Raw genomic sequence first — 19785 nt, forward strand, 5'->3', positions numbered from 1 at the left:
ATGAGTAACGAGATCCATTCTGTGTCATTTGAGTCATCATTGAGCCTGTGTACGGAGTGGTGGTGGTGTAGTGGTCTAAGCACATAACTGGTAATCTGGTAATCAGAAGGATGCTGGTTCAAGCCCCACAGCCACCACCATTGTGTCCTTGAGTAAGGCACTTAACTCCAGGTTGCTCCAGGAGGATTGTCCCTGTAATTGGCCTCTGTAAGTCGCTTTGGATAAAAGCGTCTGCCAAATGCATAAATGTAAATATAAAATGTGTCATGTACTATGTGCCATCTCCTGGTGGCCATATGTAATTTGAGTGAACGATCCTCTCTGCCCATATTTGGATGACTTTTACTTCTGGTTGCAGCAATCTGAATCCTAATAAGATTAGATTAGTGTTCCATGATGCTGGAAAACATATTACATTATTTCCGATTAAGACATCTTATCCAGGAAAGCTAACATGTTTAGCTTATAGATAGCACATTATGTGCTTTGTGCACATTGTGATTTATGTGGATTATCTAATAATCTATGCATCTGATTACATTGTGTGTGGGCTCATTTTAATGGTATGTGATATTTTATGTTAAGTGCTTTTTTTTGTGAAGTTATAAGCATAAACGCGGCATATAAACAACAACTGTTAACATGTAACATGTACATCAAAGACATATAATACGTTATTACTCACTATATTTTTGTCTGTGAGTTAAACAAATAGGCTGGTAGTTCTACTTATTGAGAGCTGTCCAACGATATATATCACATGGCTATTTGATCAGATTGATGTTTTTACCGATAACAATAATATGGACAGTGCAAAATTAGTAATAAATTATAAAAACGTCTGCAAATTACAAAGCACTTGTTCAGTTTTGGTCATAATACCTATATGCATTGTAAAGTAAAGCTTTAAAGCTTTAAAATTATATTTAGTGTAGTTATTAATATTTTGATAATTATAATTTTTTCTCAGCTGTACAAGTTGTTTATTGATATTACTCAATATTGTCGAATGTACTGAATAGAGCTGTCAAAAGTAACACATTAACATATGCAATGAATTTAATATGTTTAATACATTAAAGAAAAATTGGTGGGTTGAACATTTAAAAATAATCACATGTTAATTTTCTTAATTTTGACAGTTTAACGCATTTACCAATTTGACGTTGGCTACAGACATTTTATTCAGCTCCATGTGAGTTCTGAAGACTGGTTGGAATAGGGCGGAACCTTTTATTGTGTCCAGTGTCTACACTGCCGCACACACCTCAAATACGCACACCATAGCGAGCAAAACAAACACAGACGAGACTTGTTAGGTGTAGGTGAGAAACAGATCAATATTTAAGTAATTTTTTACGATTCTCCTTCCTGCCCAGTAGGTGGCAATATGCACAACGTTTGCAAATCGCCCCCCCAAAAAAAAAAAGAATGTGAAAGAGGAGATTTATAGTGAAAAATGACTTTTATAGTGAAATATTTATCTGTTTCTCACCCATACCTATCATATTGCTTCTGAAGATATGGATTAAACCACTGGAGTCTTATGGATTACTTTTATGCGGCTTTTGTGTTCTTTTGGAGCTTCAAAATGCTGGTACCCATTCACTTGCATTGTGAGGACCTACAGAGCTGAGAAATTCTTCTAAATATCTTCATTTGTATTCAGCATAAGAAAGAAAGTCATACATATCTGGTATGGCATGAGGGAGAGTAAATGATGAGAGAATTACATTTTTTTGTGAGCCAATCATGAATTGTATCTTGCATTACAACAGTATCAGGACTACTTTTCATAATTTTGCAGTCTTGTGTTCTGGTGCTCTTTTTAGCATTTCAGGATTAAATTTGGCCTTAAATTGTGTTTTTTGCCACCGGTACTTTCATTTTGTTTCAAATACAGTATATTAGTCTTTATGGTAAATGGGTCAACAAAACACATTTTGTACATGTAATTACAAACATACACAAATGCAGTTACATACATGCTTGCACATGTATAAACACAGACATGCAGGCATCAAAGAAGAAATGCATAATCCCATTTAAATTCTCCATTTGTCTCTGTCCAAACCAAAAATACAGGGCTAAGACGCCCACACATTCAGCCATGTTTAAGTTTCACTGGTAGACAAAAGAGGGACCACACAAATGTTATAGCATCAGATAAGAGCGTGCACACAGGAAATGAGCAGTTCTATGCAAGATGAGGGGAGTTCTTCACAACCAAAATAGATCACACAAACAAAACACATATTAAAAAAAATAAACATAACGGTATTTTGACAGACATTGGTTGCACAGTTTGGCTGCACTTCAGAGGTGGTTATCTGGGAAAACACCAAGAACATCTTTGACATTGTGGCAGCACACGGCAACATGGCACATTTACATAGTTTCATTTTGAAGTTGATTTTATGTAGCTGATTTTTTTTTTTCTCAGAATTAATGTTTTTAAAATACCAAGTCTTATGATCATCACAATGACATCCACTTTCATCTAAGTGGAATCTATAGCTATAGTATAGAAACTTAATACTGAAGATAACAGACTTTCCAGTTGCCCTACTTCCATAGCTGCTCTCAAACTTCATGGGAGTCCAACTTCAATCCTGCTTTGTCTGTTCAATGTAAGGCACATAAACACAAGCTTCATTGTTTTAAACAAGATTTTAAACATTCTATCAGGGTAAGATTGTCTTTAATTAAGCAATGTCACATGAACAAGAGTACTGTTGCTCTGATTATCAACATTCCTGTGATATTGCTTAAGGCACAAGGCCGCAGTAACTCATGTTTCAGACAAAAAATTGGCCAATAAGTTTGTGTATTTCTTTTCTGTCAAAAACTGGCCAGTAAGTTTGTGTATTTCTTTTCTGTCAAAAACTGGCCATTAAGTTTGTGTATTTCTTCTTCGCCAAAGAAAACAATTTTAAAAGAAGGAAAAGCATCAAGCTTTGCGTGTCACCAAGCCACCACACACAGACTGTAATTCGGGTGTATGTGAGTGGAATGGAGCAACAGAGATCCCAGAAGTTGGACTAGAACTAATGTAGTAATGTATCTTTTCTGTCTGCTGGCCATTCTCCGTTGACCTCTCTCATCACCAAGGTGTTTCCATACACAGAACTACTACTCAATGGATGTTTTTTTGTTTTTGGCACCATTCTGAGTAAATTCTAGGGCCTGTTGTGTGTGAAAATCAGATCAGCAGTTACAGAAATACTCAAACCAGCCCGTCTGGCATCAACAATCATGCAACGGTCCAAATCACTTAATCACATTTTTCTCCCATTCTGATGGTTGATGTGAACATTGAATCAAGTTCCTGACCTGTATCTGATTGATTTAATGTATTGCACTGCTGCCACCCGATTGGTTGATTAGACAATCACATGAATAAGTAGGTGTACAGGTGTTCCTAAGTTAGTGTATATAGTATTTTATTTTTTTTATCAGAAGCATTAATCATTAGCAGAACTGCTAATATAGCGATAGAAATATTAAAAAATTATATAAAAAAAACAAAAAAATATATTTTTGTTGATATGTTTAGAAAAATGCATACAATAAGAGTAAAATTATTTATTCATATTAATGAGTGACACAACAGTCAACCATTTTGAATATTTTACCAGCTGTAGAAAATAATAAATTGTCCCTCCCTGATCATAAGGTCTGAGAGATAACATCCTGGTTACTTCTGTAACCTCCGTTCCCAAGAGTGAGCCCGAGCCCGAGACACCTCTGATCTTTGATAAAAGGCCAATAGGAATTGGCGAGTGGTATTTGCATGCCACTCCCCCGAAAATACGGTCATTCCCAAAGGGAATACACCGTGGAGACCACACCCCAACCAGAGAGGGATGGGGGGGGGGGGGTGTATTTTGTGTAGAAATACGTCACATGGTCTTGCCGACTCTTTTTCGTCGGAAGTATGTCATGTGGAGAAGTCCCATGGTAGGTCCTACCCAATGTGACTGGGGCAGAGGGGTCTCTGCCCAAGGAAGATGCAGTTTACCAACAGGGAAACGGTTTAACGGAAGATATACGTCGTATGGGGTTATCTATGGGGAACCAGCACACACGGAGCACCTACCCCAGTACAGGGCTTAGTTAGCACGTGTACTGAGCCAGCAGCAAGTTTCTCCGCAAACTCGACTGCCACAGAGCTAGTCATCCAGGGAACACATTTTGTGAACAATACTGTGAGTCAACAGTTCACGTCTTCAGCTCAGTGGAGGTGAAAGGGACTATGCGCAAGCAATACACCTGACCAACTGTCCCGGACTTACCTGATCGTTCCTGCTAAGACACGGGACAAAACCGGCTCCCGGAGATTGTAGAACCTCGCAAAGGTGATGGGTGTTGTCGAGCCCGCTGCTCTCAAATGTCTGTTAGAGAGGCGCCACTGGTCAGGGCCAAGGAGGCCGCCACACTCCTGGTAGAATGGGCTCGTAGCCCTGCGGGAGATGGCACGTGCTAGGCGTGGTATGTTATAGCTATGGCATCAATGATCCAGCTCTTCCTTTCCGCTGTCTACCAAAGAAGACAAAGAGCTGCTCAGAGACTATGAAGCTCTGCATGCGATCCAGCGCTTGCAGGTTCACCAACTGATCTCTGAATGTGGTCGAGGGAACCTTGGGCACGTAGTCCAGTCAGATCTCAGGATCATGTGAGAGTAGCCCAGACTGAATTTCAGGCCTGATTTGCTGACAGAGAAGGTCAACCTACCCTCTTGATGGAAGTGAGTGCCGTCAGGAGGGCAGTCTCTCAAAGAGAGTGCCTTAAGAGAGTGCCTCAGCTGACTCTACAGGCTCAAAGGTGGCTCCCCATATGCCTTGAAGGACTACAGAGAGGTCCCATGAGTGAACGAGGCACGGTCTAGAGGGATTCAACCTCCTGGTGCCTCTCAGGAACCTGATGATCAGGTTGTGCTTCCCAAAAGACTTACTGTCCACAGTGTGGTGGTGTGCTGCTATAGCGGCTACATACACCTTCAAGGTGGAGGGGGACAGCCATCCCTCCAACCTCTCCTGCAGGAAGAAAAGCACTAATCCGACTGCGCATCTCTGGGTGTCAGGGCGTACCAAAGCGGGCAGTGGGAGTATTCTGGGGAGGCGAACAGGTCTACCTTTGCTAACTCCAAATCATTGAGACTGAGTCTAACTCCAAGCCAAGAAAAGAAATGCTCTGAACCGGGAGGAGCTTGCTCTTTTCCCAGTTGACCCGAAGCCCTAGCCGGCTGAGGTGAGAGAGCATCAGATCCCTGTGCGCACACAACACATCCTGAGAGTGAGCTAGGATTAGCCAGTCGTCAAGGTAGTTGAGGATGCGAATGCCCACTTCCCTTAAAGGGGCAAGGGCTGCCTCTGCGACCATAGTGAAGAAGCGAGGGGACAGGGACAGGCCGAAAGGGAGGACCTTGTACTGGTACGCCCAACATTCGAACGCAAACTTCAGGAAGGGTCTGTGCCGAGGTACAATCGAGACGTGGAAGTGTGCGCCCTTCAGGTCTATACCGCAAACCAATCTTGATGCCGGATGCTTGCTAGAATGCGTTTTTGCTTGAGCATCTTGAATGGGATTCTGTGTAAAGCCCGGTTCAGTACTCACAGGTCCAAGATTGGCCACATCACTTACATTTTTTGACTTCAGAGGATGAACTGATGCCAACTCCAACTGTAAAACATCAGATACTTCATATGCCATTGCCTGAAACTTGGACTTAGGATAGACCCCACCGAACCTCACCATTTCACTTGCAGGTTGAACTACGATGCGCCTCATCATTTATCTCTGCCTGTATCACCTGTCTATTGATGGACTACACTCTTGAAATGGAATACATAGACTATCATTTCATTGCCATCAAAAGCCTTTAGGAGTTTTGTGTTCCTTGCCACAGTCACCTTCAGCATGCTCACAGGGGTTCTAAATATAAGTATTATTTAATTTCTATACACATTTTACAATCACTGTAAGACATGATGTATATTACAGTTTCTTTTTCTTTCTTTTTTTATGCATGATTTCTTGTAAAGCTGCTTTGAAACGATGTGTGCTATGAAAAGCACTATACAAATAAAAATGACTTGACTTGAAATATATTATGTAATAGATCCGTTTGAGGATGATATTTGTGCAGAAATTGCACAATTCACTTTTTAGATAGTTGATGTTTAGCTAACTATGCTAGGGGCACAAACATATAATTAAGGTTAAATTAGTCAAACAGAATGCAGCCTGTACCCTGATAGAATTATCATAGAATTTTCTTTTTTTAAATCAACCCCCCTGAAAGTCATCGTAGGCCTATAATTCGCACACTGCACCACACCACCCACTACTAAGTGGTAATTTCAGCACCGGACCTATAATGTTATGACTCAGAAATCTAAACTAAGGTATAGATGATCATTCTGTGACCATAAATGTGAGATTTGTTACTATATTTGGTGAGCTGTATATAAGAAAGAGGGCAATGTGTTAGGTGGTCTGCGTGGGGTTAAATGAAGGTAAGTGTATATGGGTAAACAGAGGCTGAAGAGGATGGCGCTAGCAGCACAGCAGCAGCAGGATGGAAGGTGGGCCCATCCTTCCAACCCCCTCCACCACATCTCCCCCCGAGTTTCCACTCTGTTAAAGAAATAAATAAACTCCAATTCCACTGAGAACACAATCACCGCTCTCCTTCTCGCTCATCTCTCTCCCCACTCCTCCCTCACACGGCCAGTCAGCCGTCCCTCACACTGACAGCTGTCTCTGATTAAGGCTGTGAAAAATGGGGCAGTCACGCCAGCCGGCCCATCCTCCCGCACATTCCATAAGCATGACTGCGCACTTTCTCCCTCATGGCGCTCTCCTTCAATCCCTTCGTATCTGATCTTTTTTTCTCTCAGTATATTTTCCTCAGATTCCTACTATATTCCTATTTCTGCATGTCTCTTATTCGTTCTTTCATTCAAAGTTCTACTAATGCTTTATTCTATTGCTAGGAAGCTGATATAGAGTGTTTAATGTGAGATACAGTATTTATGAGGGGGTGGCAAAGATTTGTGGGTAAGTTGAGAGCAGTGTCAATGCACAGTGTGTGTGGGGGGGGGGGGAGTGATGACGCATTAAAATGTGCATGTCAGATGGAGACAGTTAACTGTGGGGTACGCGAATGAAAGTGAGTGGGAGAGAGAGAGATTTGTGGGGTATAGAAGCATAAGCGACCAAATGCGTGATGAGTTTATTGCCATGTGTGTGAGTGAGTTGGAAAGCGCTGCACAAACACGCATGTTGTGTATTCACCCTGCTGAAAACAACTTAAAGGAATATTCCAGGTTGAATATAAGTTAAGCTCAGTTGACAGCATTTGTGGCATAAGGTTTATTTAAAATATATATAAATATATATTATATATATATATATATATAAAATAATTAGCTTCTCTTATTTAAAAAAGCAAAAATCAGGTTTACGGTGAGGCACTTACAATGGAAGTGAATGGGGCCAATATGTAAACATTAAAGAACTCACTGTTTTAAAAGTACAGCCACAAGACGTTAACAAAATGAGTGTTAACAAGATTTTAGGGTGATAAAATCGTTTACTAACCTTTTCTGTGTAAACTTATATCAGAGACTATTTAGCAGAGATGGGCCACTTCTATTAAAATGAATGGAAGATATTGGAACACCCAACAGTCATTGGATGTAGAAAGAAATTCCCTCCGTAAAGGTAAAATAGTCAATCACCTTTTAGATCCAGACATTGCCTGTCAGTCAAATCAAGAACACGCACGTGCATTAGCTATACAAGCTGGGAAAATGTAATTTTTTAGCTTAATCTGAGGGAAAGAAGCACAATTTATGATTCCGTGTTGTCCGAATTTACTGTTGTTTTGAAATATGGTCTTTGATCATAATCTTGACCAACCGTTTTGGATTTCGGTCTTTCCCTATTCAAGTAGATAGGAGCTGTACATTCATGACTGTAAAAAGCATCCAGTGGACTGGATTACTAGAAAGACTTTGGTAATATCCAATTTTACAACTGTAAACCCTAAAATGACCATAAAAACAATGATTGACATAACTTTACATATTAAATAATACACAAGATTTAACAGATTAATTAATGTAAATGCTTTTATTAAATCATAAGCTTCCCATTTCAGCCATTAAACCCTTCAAACTTTGGCCACATTCACTAAGCCAGATTTTTGGAAATGAGGGAAAAGTCTAAATAATGTTTTTGTGATAATGAACATTATGCTACAAATGCGGTCGATTGAGCTTAACTTGTATTGAACCTAGAATATTCCTTTAAGCCAACCTCCCAAGCTGGCCTGCAGGTTTTAGCTGGTCTCCCAGCCATCCATGATGGGGCTCAGCTGGTTCTAGAGGGGTTTTGGGCACTTTTAAGATTGTCAGGCTGGGTGACCAGGTGACCTCCCAAGCTGACCAGCTCTCTAAAACCAGCCAAAAAGACCAGCAAACAAGCTTAGGCTGGTTTCAGCAGGGAAAGAAGACAAAACAGTGAGAAAAAGTGACCCAAAAGGATGGAAAAGCACAGACCAGGTTAGAACGAATCTATAGATTTGAGGTCTGCTTCGCAAACCCTTGAATAACCACAGAAACAGTAAACATAAGCGTTCTTCGTTACCCATGGTGGAAATGCTAACCTCAAACTTCAATACACACCAGCATTTTTCAATTTGCAGTGCAGCCATGTTTACACCACATTAAAATTACCTCATGATAATTACAATGTGCTTTGAGTATCTCATTCTTGAGGCTGTCTTGCTTCATGTACTTCTTTATTTGTTCAGGGTCTGCCATGAGACCTCGACAGAATCCACACGTTTCCCAGTGCATGAGACTAATCCTCCCCCTGTCATCTCCCAAAAGACCTCTGCTGACCCATTTCCAGATGTTTCCTGTATTGTCACTCACTTCTGCTTATACAAAGGCCAGAAGGCATTAGCGTTAAGTTTACATTGTCTGAAATGTCTTCTCGCAGGCTTTTGAAGCTCATCACTGTGGAAAACATAATAATTAAGGTCTTTTCACCCATTAGTAGCATTGGTTTACATTGAACAACAACCCATTACACCCTGTTTGGCTAATAAATACTGGAGCTTTCTTGGCTTTGAATTGCAGTCTTGCATCTGTCTCCCCTTCATGGGTTATTGGGAATAACGCATCCTTGTGTGTGTGATGGAACGGTTCTCGCAATCAGAGGCAGGCGTTCAAAAAACAAAGCAATGAATTTTGTTCTCTTTTCAAAAGGCCCCTTTCATAAGGAGCTCAAGGCCAGACTCCCTCATGAAAGCAAGAAAATCTTGATTCCAAATTAGTTTAACAAGCCTTTTCCAGTTGTTTTATCAGAGCTTGTTCACTCTAAACACATGCTATTGTAATCATTCTATTTTTAAGGACAGTTTGAGGGGCAAGCCAGCACTGGTGGGCAATGATCCTATCGCAGTTTGTTAGATACCATGTGTCAGATTTCATAAAAAAGGAAGATTTGTATCAATCATTCCATTAAATTGGGTAAGTGGAGCACTTGGATCCGGTTGAAAGATCCTTTTGAGGTTTAGACATATTCAGGGCGCCAACCATGATACTATTTCATTTGAAATGACCACATCATTTACACAAATGAGAAGTTTTGACCATGCATTCAAGACACGTGCTTTGTCTGTCCTGTATTACAAAAAAAGGTTTATTTGCGCAACCGTAGTGATAAACTGTATGTACATAAGAAAAGATCAATATTATTTCATTTCAACATACCTTTGGGTTATCTGCGTTCTGCACCAGTAAGCTGGCACAAGAGAACCTCACAGGAAAGGGGAGAGGGTTTTAGCATTAGTCAGCTTGTGATACAAGACAGATCAGAAAGACTTGGGAGGAAAACCTTCTAAATTAACCGTATTAATCTCCAACTATTTATTCTCCAAGATTATTCATGTGTCTACAGACATGGAAAAGAACTTAGTTTGATGTTGGAAGTGATGTCTGATGTTCCACTAGCTTTTGCATTAGGAGTCACTGATAGGTATAAAAATGTGACAGACACACACTGAGCACTAAAAAGAGAAATGAGAACTTTGGTTTTTCCATTCTTTGTATAATTATTTGGACAAACTTGCTATTGTAGGAGGTAAGTACACTTGTCTGATTGTATTTGCACCAAGCTTCTAGCCATACCAAACCAAAGTCTAAAGGTCAATACTTAGAAACACACGTGGGAGCACTGTAAATGTACCATTCGAGACTTTACGCATGACATTTTAAGAATGGAACACGTTACGCAGTGGAGAATATAGCTCTACCGATCCTTTCTCATAACGCAAGGCCCAAGAGTGCACACCTACTCACTGCCATGATCTCAAATATATGGAAATCACTACTGCGCCATTAGAGAAATTATGGCTTGCCAAGTTTGCTGACTTGGTTAAACTATACTATTACTGTAATACAGTAAAAATTACTACAATAAAATGTATGTAGATTAACATAAATAAAAATTACTACCATGATGTACAGTATAATATTATCAGAATATCTAGAATCTGTTCTGTTCACACTTCTCAACACCATTTAGAACAGAAGCAATTGTTTCATTGATGAAGCCAGGGGTCAAGAATGAATGAGTGGGTTGAACTGATCAAGATCTCATAGGTCCAGGAAACATCACTCCAGGCCATGAATGTTCAAGCTCAAGCCAAACTGTTTCATGTCAAAAAGGTGCATTAATGAGAACACAAATTAGAAGTATTTATAGTCTCTTCCCTGTCCAGTGGGAATTGTTTTCATTTGGAAACCATATAGTTACCTATTTTCATTATTTCCTCACTAACACATTGTTTGGAGGATGATGAAGGCTGGGGTGGTGTTCAACAATACAGAGTCAGATACATCAATGTTAAATAAGCGAGCAGGCCAACTTTGGCCAGCGATGCGATAGATTCGTCAAAAAGGTCATGGTTAGAACAGGGCAGCTGTTTGGCTGGAGCCACCACTGGCACATTATCTGTACTCAATTTAATAGCAAAGAAGGAAAGCTTGAACTCAGAGAGGACAATGAGTCACTCTCAGGGACAGTTGGACTGATGGGGTGAATCAAATGTTTGATGAATGCATTCTAAGTTGAAGAGGATAGGGAGAGGAGCTCATAAAGTGTAGATTCTGGGAAAGCCATTTGACTTTACTGGATTTCACAGAGCGTAAAAGCACACAAGGCAAACAAACTGCAAACCAACACTGTTACACATGCAAAAATTGTTTCCATACTCTATTGTCACACAATAGGATGCGGAATGAGCTGACAAAACAGTGTGGGCTGCCATGTTTGACTGGACCACAAAATAGGTTGAGGTTGAGGTGTTGGATATATATAAGCACAGAAATGCCAGCAATCTCCACAGTGGACCCTCTGAGTAGAGGGATTAATTGATTCCAGTTTCTTTTTCACAAAGACTCTCGCTTTCCATCTCTTTTCTTCTTCCCCTTTCTTCACACAAACATACAGACAGACTGAAATGAAAAATACACTGACGCACCAACCAAAACTCACATTGATAAACAGAGATAAAAGTGGAATGGCAGTTTACAGACGTTATTTGTAGTCTCTGTCATTTGAGGTTCTTGATGAGTTTTTTCTAAACACAGCGAACTGGATACACAACTGCTCTGTTTCAGTAGAGAACAGTACACAAAACAAGCAATCATATCCCTCAGGATCCCACACAGAGACAAAGAGACATGGAGCAAATTCACTAAACGGTTTTGCCACTTTTGTGCACTGTATTTCAATGCAAATACCTGCATCTTATTCACTAACCACAAGCAATTCGGTTTAACCAGGCACTGTGTGCACTATTAAATTGTCTATGTATTAAATTCAATTAACTTCTCGACCGTTGATTAAGCATATTCTTTAGGTATGCGGGTTTGTAGTATTAATATATTCCCAAACATTCTACAGGTACGTCCATTATGGCTGCTTTGAAATCTGAGTATTTGGTCATCCTACTCATTTGACATACTGCTTTTTGCATACTGTGTAGTATGCATACCATGTGTCAGTGTGTGCATATTTGGATATACTGTATAGGATAGTTACTATTTTAGTGCAAACACACATCCTTTCTATGAAAATTAGGCTTATTATAGATTGCAAATTGCAAAGAAAATGCTTATATAGTTATTTATTTTAGTCATAGTGATAGTTATTTTTTTAATATACATTTTCTAGCGATGTACATTTTCTGGCTGCAGTAATTCATGAAATTATGATAAAAAAAATGGAGAAGAGCATTATAAACTAGCACTTTATTAGGAAGTCCTGTACACATATTAAATCATGTGGTTATCTAATCCGCCAGTTGTGTGGCAGCAGTGCAATGCATAAAAGCATACAGATACAAGTCATGTTCACATCAACTTTCAGAATGGGGAAAAATGTGATCTCAGTGATTACGACAGTATATCTGTAACTGCTGATCTCCAGGAATTTTCACAGATTTTATAGTTTGCTATGTTTTATGTGCCAAAAACAAAAAACATCCAGTGAGTGGAAGTTATGCAGATGGAAATGCCTTGTTGATGAGAGAGGTCAATGGAGAATGGCCAGATTAGGTTTGAGCTGACAGAAAGGCTACGGTAACTCAGATAACCACTCTGTACAATTGAGCAGAATAGCATCTCAGAATGCACAACACGTTAAAACTTGAGGTGGATGGTCTAAATCAGCAGAAGACACATCGACTACTTTATTAGGACCATCGTGTTCCAAATAAAGTGCTCAGTAAGTGTATATCCAGACGGGCCATGCAGTTATGCATTTTAAAGAGTTAATTCAGGTGTCTAGATCGCAGTGGTGGAGAGATGCTGTATTTCCCAGCAAAGTATGGTAGACTGTAGTAGTCTGTTGAATCTTTCACAATATAGCACTCATAGTACAAAATGTGTGGCTGTGTTTGCACCTGATTTGCATAATGCCTTGCATATTGAAATTGGTGCTATAACAACACAGACTGTGTGAATAACACTACACATGAAAGACATAATCAGCGGGTTAAATTCATTCATAGTGTATGACAGTGTTGGGGTGTAGCTCAGCTACTTTTACAATACTGATGAATAGCAGTAGTAGCTTGTGGCTTGGAAAGCTACAGTTTCAAATAGCTTCCCCAACACTGGTGTATGAATCCAATCCCTTTATAGAGATATTCATATTATCTTCAAATGGGGACAAAAACATTTTGCCCAAAGTTGGAGATACATCAACGGTCTTCCTTGTTCTACATCTCTTCAGTGTTGTCTTTCTTTTTGTGTACTTAAGCAGATATCTCAAGATCTGTGTAAAGAATAATATGATAAAGCATCTAAAATTCTCAAAAAGCTCTAGAAAATCATGTTGTAACGCAGTACAATGGAAAGGAGGAGGCGAGAACTGGCTTGGCAATATAAATAATATTTTAATGATTAAACTAAAACAAAAGACAAACACACACACACAGTCCTCTAGCCGTGTTCTCAGGGAACAGAAGGGGTTCTCCCGCTCCAGGCGGTCAGTAGCGAACCCCTTCCCGCTCGTGGTCTCAGACCCCGCCGCTTTTCAGCGGCTGGTAGGGGACACCTCCGCCCCTGGCAGTGGCCTTGACCGCTCCAAGCGGTCGGTTAGGAGCCCCTTCTCCCCTCGCGGTCGGTGGCCGCTCCTCCGCTTCCAGGCGGCCGGGCTCCTCGTCCCCCGGCAGATGGCCACGGCTGCTCCGTAGGGGTGGAGAGTAGTGCCGAGAACTCTACTACGGTGTATCCCTCCTCCTTCCCGGATTTCGGCACCAGTGTAACGCAATTTAAATGGGCAAGGAGGAGGCGAGAACCGGCTTGACAATAGAAATAATATTTTAATGAGTAACTTAAACAAAAGACAAACACACACACAACGGACATGATCTCTCTCTCCTGCACCATCCTCCGCAGTCAGCTTTTTATTACCCTGATAAGGGACCGGGTGTGTAGAATCAGGACCTGGCCCCACCCTCCACCCTGTCACACGTTATGACTTCTTTACTAATGCAACATAAAATACAGACAAAGGTTTAGGGGTCTCTTTAAGTATTTAAACCTTTAAAGAGGAAGTTGCAGCAGTCTATTGAGAAAGATTAGATGATTCAGCTAAAGAAATATAAAATATTACATCCAACAATATCCTATCTTGTTGACATGACTTACCTCAGCTCTCCGTTGCAAGTTACTAATTTATCAACATTTTATTAAAGCCCCACAACTTGACCAGAGAAAAACTTTTAGAGAACAAGATTGAAAACATTTGCAAAATTAAAATCAGAGGTCAAGGAACTTTTGATCTTTTTTGGCTGCCGCACACAAACTCAGTTTTTTGAAAACTCGTCCCTCTCCTCCCTTAGGATAAGTGTGGAAGAAAGGATTTACTGTGGCTCGCATACATTTATTGTTGATTATAAGGGTTTTCTCCACCTCTGCTTAATCATTATTACAAGGGACACCAGCGGTATGGCATTACTGCAGCGCAGGGAGAAAATCCCTGTTTTTATCTTCATGAGCTCCAAGTTTAACCATGAAGTTAATGCCTGAAGAGAGATTTTATGTCTTTCCTCTTGCAGCTTGATAGCTGAGAGACACCTGAAGTTTTATTTGGATAAATAAATAGAAAGTTGCATGCAACTCTGATGACCACTCTGATTTTTCCACTGTCTGAAGTGTCGGGCCCTTCATGCCCATGAGTGGATTGCGAGACGCTCCATCTACAGCAGGAGCAGGGCCTCAAATACACCCTCTCTAGCGAACATAATTAATACAAATGTGCAAGTTTGGAGCACAAGTACAGGTTTAGGTGAATACTGTTGAGTAGATTGTGGATAACAGTAATTACAGTGGAGAGCTGTTTTGGGAAGACACGTTCAGGCAGGCTAGAACGGGCAAAGAGGAAATCTGCTGCTCATACAAACATCACGTCACACAATGCTTTCACTCAACCTCAGCTCTGGTTCATGGGTCATGTCAGGTCAGTGAACTTCAAATTTTGTCATGCTCCTCCTCAAAAGATAAAAATAACTTTATCTGATCAACTATAAGCTTTAAATGTCAAAAATACTGATGACATATATTTATAGACAACCCACATCTTGCAAACTACACAGTACGATCACAGGAGCTTATCGTAAATAGCCCCACACTTGTTTTTCACCCTGGCTTCCTCAATCTAAATGTCCTCTCAGTAGTAGAATGAGCCACCGCAGTGACATCTAATCATGTGGAATGTTTAAAAGTTCATCAAGGGTATTACTCCTAACTGCATGAGTCACCACCAATGATTTACAGTCTTATATAGAAATAATTAAAATTGCTTCTATACAAGCTATGTTAAAGCTTGTTTTTTTAAGGATAATCAGTGGTGCTTTCTAATGCAAGCATCATCATTATTATTATTAATCATGCATAGTTTGTTTTAACCCCCTTAACCTATTGGTGCTTATGAATGACACTTCAAAATGTGCAGCTTGTTAAGGCAAGTTGTGATATCAGACTTTTTCAAGAAAACAGGTGAAAAATCTCATAGGCTTACATTGAAGGAGGGAACCAATCCATATCTAGGGACCAGGGTATCATAGAGATTTACACCCTGCCTACACATGATTCGAGCCATGTGTCACATTATATACAGTATAATGATGATGTCATCTACGTTGTAAGCTTCAATTGCGACGCATTGCGCTGCAAGTAAACAGGTGTCCCATTCCATTTTGCTTTGCACGCGCTGAGGCTACTATTGGCAACAAAATAATGCGTCCAGTGTAGACAGCCTCAAATCTAGCAACCACTCAAAAGACCCTAATAAAGAAAATGTATTTTATTATGCTAAAAAGTACTCAGAACACCTTAGCCACACACCAAAATGCCGTGGCAACTACCCATGACTTTTGGCTAGTAAATGTACTTGCAATGGACCCTTTTCACACTTCCACGTTCTTGAAGCGGAAGTCATCATAGTTGGGTAAACACAACTATGGTCGCTGCCAAGATGTATGTGTTTTCACAGTAATGAAAAATTTTGCCTGCATTTATGTTTGGAGATGTTAACCGTATCATCCATCAACAGTTATATCTAAACTCATCAGAGGTTACAAGAGGGATATCTGCACGAAGGTAAGTCGATATAAATATATTAATATTGAAAGGTTGTGTGTTAAATCAGCAGGCACATATTTATGTATTAATGGAACGATCTACAAATCTGTTGCCACAAATTGCAAAAATGAAAGAAGAGGGCATAGTTGATTTTACCAAAATCTGTGAGTTGTACTTGGTGAAACTAATACCTGATGGGGCCAACGCAGGATGTGAAAGAGTGGAGAGACCCATGTCCTGCTCAATCCAACTTCTAACCCTGTCAAACACACACTCTCGTGTCGGTTGCGATGTGTAATCATTCTAATGAAACCGTGACGGTACAGCTCAGATTTCAAAGCGTTTCACAATTCCACCTGTGAGCGGCTGCTGTAAGTCTTCATCTTGAAAATACAGTCCACAGCGAAAGTTCTTCCACGTTTAATAACGAAGTTATCTCCTTTGAGTTTATTTGCCTAAACCCACCGAGCTCGTACAAAATTCAACATCTTTTGGAAATTCATGGAAACACAAATTCAGACGTTCTCTTTTAGAATTTGTGCAAATAGGAACACTGTAGTGGGACTGGTTATTACTGTTCTTCCCGATAGCCACCATATTTTACCTATCTATGAAGACTTCCTCTTCGCGAATGTGGAAGTGGGAAAAGGGTCCAATGTATTACATTCCATTTTTAATCTCTCAAATGAACCAGTCCATAATTAGACCCTTTTTGGTAAAAATGCATGTTGCAAACAAACTGTGCTTTTCATAGATTAAGGCCACACCTTCTAATGAATAATTACATGAACACAACATATCTAGAGACATTCACTAATTATTGATTTTAAAGGCTAATAAAAAACAAATGATCAAATCCCTATTCTACATTACCAACTTAAACAATTCTATTAAAATTAAAAATGCATACATGTTACAAGTATCTTCCTTCTTGGGCACAGTGTGTTTCGTGACCCTTGATCAGCAACATCAAATGTTCACTGTGTGATTTCACGTTTAATAATGTTCAGTGAAAGGAGTGTAAATTGGTACATTTAAAATTAATGATTAGATTTAGCAAAACATACAATGAGTAATCCAAAAGTAATCAATTTAGATTACCTAAACAATAATATGTAAAATATTATGTTAATGATTACAATTTAAGTTGTCATTTGGAATCAGTATCTGATTACATTTAGAAGTAATTTACCCAACACTGCCCATTACACTTCAGCATTGTGGACGTGAGGGTATCACTTTTTATAATCATGTTAATAGTCATGAATTTAGGTCAATTAATTTTTTTTATAAATGTCAAGGCCAACATTGCATGAGTTTTTTCCACCATGTAATATGGAAGTGAACTTCATATGCTGATTCAGAAATACAAATGCACAGGATTGCAATATATTGAAACAAAGAATTAAATAATGTTTTTAACATTGCCACGCAGTACACAAAAACATTAACTTAAACTACATGATGCATTTCACAAAAAGCAGAACATGAAACAATACATATGTAACAAATACTAAACAAATCAATGCATTTTTCTTCCAATTTGAGTTCAAGCTTTGGTTCTAGAATGTGCGTTGTAGCAGAGACAGTGTTTTTTTCTGTATTAAGGGATATGATGCATGAGAATGGGAATAGTTGCTTCACTTTAGGCCTTGTTTGTTGTCCGGCACTGGACACATGGGCTTTGTAACTCTAGTCCAGTTGTGACCACACAGGAGAGGTTCTGTTGGGAGGGGGTCGAATCCAGAATGGAGACAGATGGACGGAGGGCAGTTCTCACACAGAGAATGGCCTCCACTGTTCTCGTGTTGGCCGCCGCTCACAAAGAACATTGATTTTGACCACGTTGAGCGAAGGGCTTGCTAATATCTCGTTTCACTGTGACTATGACACCTGTTCGGAGGTCAGTTCTAAAGAACACCTCAACTGGGGGAATCTGATCACATCCCAGTCTTTTTCTCTCAGATTATGAGGAGGTCAATGAAATTGTACTATGTCAGCATGGATGATTTAGAGAAGGCTCATTCTTAAAAGAATAGTTATACGAGTAATAGAGTTCAATACAACTTAAAGGGATAGATCACCCAATTAAAAATCTGTCATCATTTACTCATGCTTATGTTGTTCCAAACTTATATCGCTTTATTTTGTTTAAATATTTTTTTTAGTGGTGGGACTACTCTTCTAGGCGTATTAACATTAACATGTTTATTTCAGTGTTATACTTAGCGCCATAGACTTCCATTAAAAGTGTAATATTGTAAACATTATTTTTACTTGTTTTTACAAAATGATGCTGTCCATAAAGCTTAACTTGTTTTAATCTGGAATATTCCTTTAAGCATGAATATCAAATACTTGTCATAGGGCCAGAGTAGTCCATGAATGAATTATGTGTGTTTTTTAATTTGAAGATATATTACTGTCGAATATTGAAAGCGCATGCATGTGATCCGTGAGCACATCTATGTAATGCGCAAGCACGAATCTCTCCGCTCGCACGCAGATTTCCTTCACTCTTGCACAAAACTGGACAGGCGATCTACAAAACTGGACCTGCGATCTCAAATATACACTGCTCTCTTGTGAAATCTCTTTGCTTGTGGTTTGACAGAGTATTGTCATGTATTTGCTCTCACATACGAATGACCCAGTTAATAGATTCAACCCTTCCTCATAATCTATAGGGCAGGAAAACTGGTCAGAGAGGAAACTGACCTGACATTTCACATGCTCAACTTTCCAGTCAGGAAATGTTATTTTAATAATCATATTTTCATCACTTCACTATTTCCTGCCTTCAAACCCTGGCACTTTTTTCCCAATAGAGCCCAACAGCTCCTCTTTCTAATTGCATTTACCTTTGCGCCAATATCCTGTCTGTTCCCAGCTTCCTCTGGCTCTTAGCTCTAGGAAACAAAACAGTCAGATAAGCCGCATGTTTCAATAACATAACAGCTAACCAATAAGAGCAATGTCATGATTATGAAGCTAGAGGACTAATGGTGTTCCTATATTTTATAATCTTGGGTCAGAGAGATGGCCAATAAACTGCTAAATAAACCGCAATTGTTTATATTTTTATGTTAGACAGCAGGGATTTTTTTTCACCATCACTTTCAATACTGTTTCTCACTCCTGAACTTCATTCTACAGCTGGAGCCAAGTATGCAAAAGAGAGTGGGCAAAATCGACTTTTTAAAAAGAGTTGCATGGGAACAACATGACGGGAGAGGTCTAGTGGTGTACTGCTAACGATACTCTGGCCAAGCTTTTATGGACAATTAATGCATTCTCATTTTAATTATCCTTAGACTTTAAAAAAACTCTCACTGAATAAAAGGCAAAAATGGGAGTAGGACAAAAGAATCCCAAATTCGGTGTCCATGAGAAACAGGAAAACCCCAAATAAAGAGCCTTTCAAGTAAAAGAAAAAATATTTCCGTCTGAGCGAAAATAAATCTGTCAAGTGTGGACATCGAAATAAATAAAAAAAATTAAATTATGCTCCATATGGTGATATCAGCACAGTTGTACCAGTGGGGCGTTTACCACAGCTCATAACTGTCTCTTGGAATCTCATGCCCCCACCCCCCTCCGTACAAAGAGATTA

This window comes from Xyrauchen texanus, chromosome 16 (genome assembly GCF_025860055.1).
Source record: "Xyrauchen texanus isolate HMW12.3.18 chromosome 16, RBS_HiC_50CHRs, whole genome shotgun sequence".
Taxonomy (NCBI): domain Eukaryota; kingdom Metazoa; phylum Chordata; class Actinopteri; order Cypriniformes; family Catostomidae; genus Xyrauchen; species Xyrauchen texanus.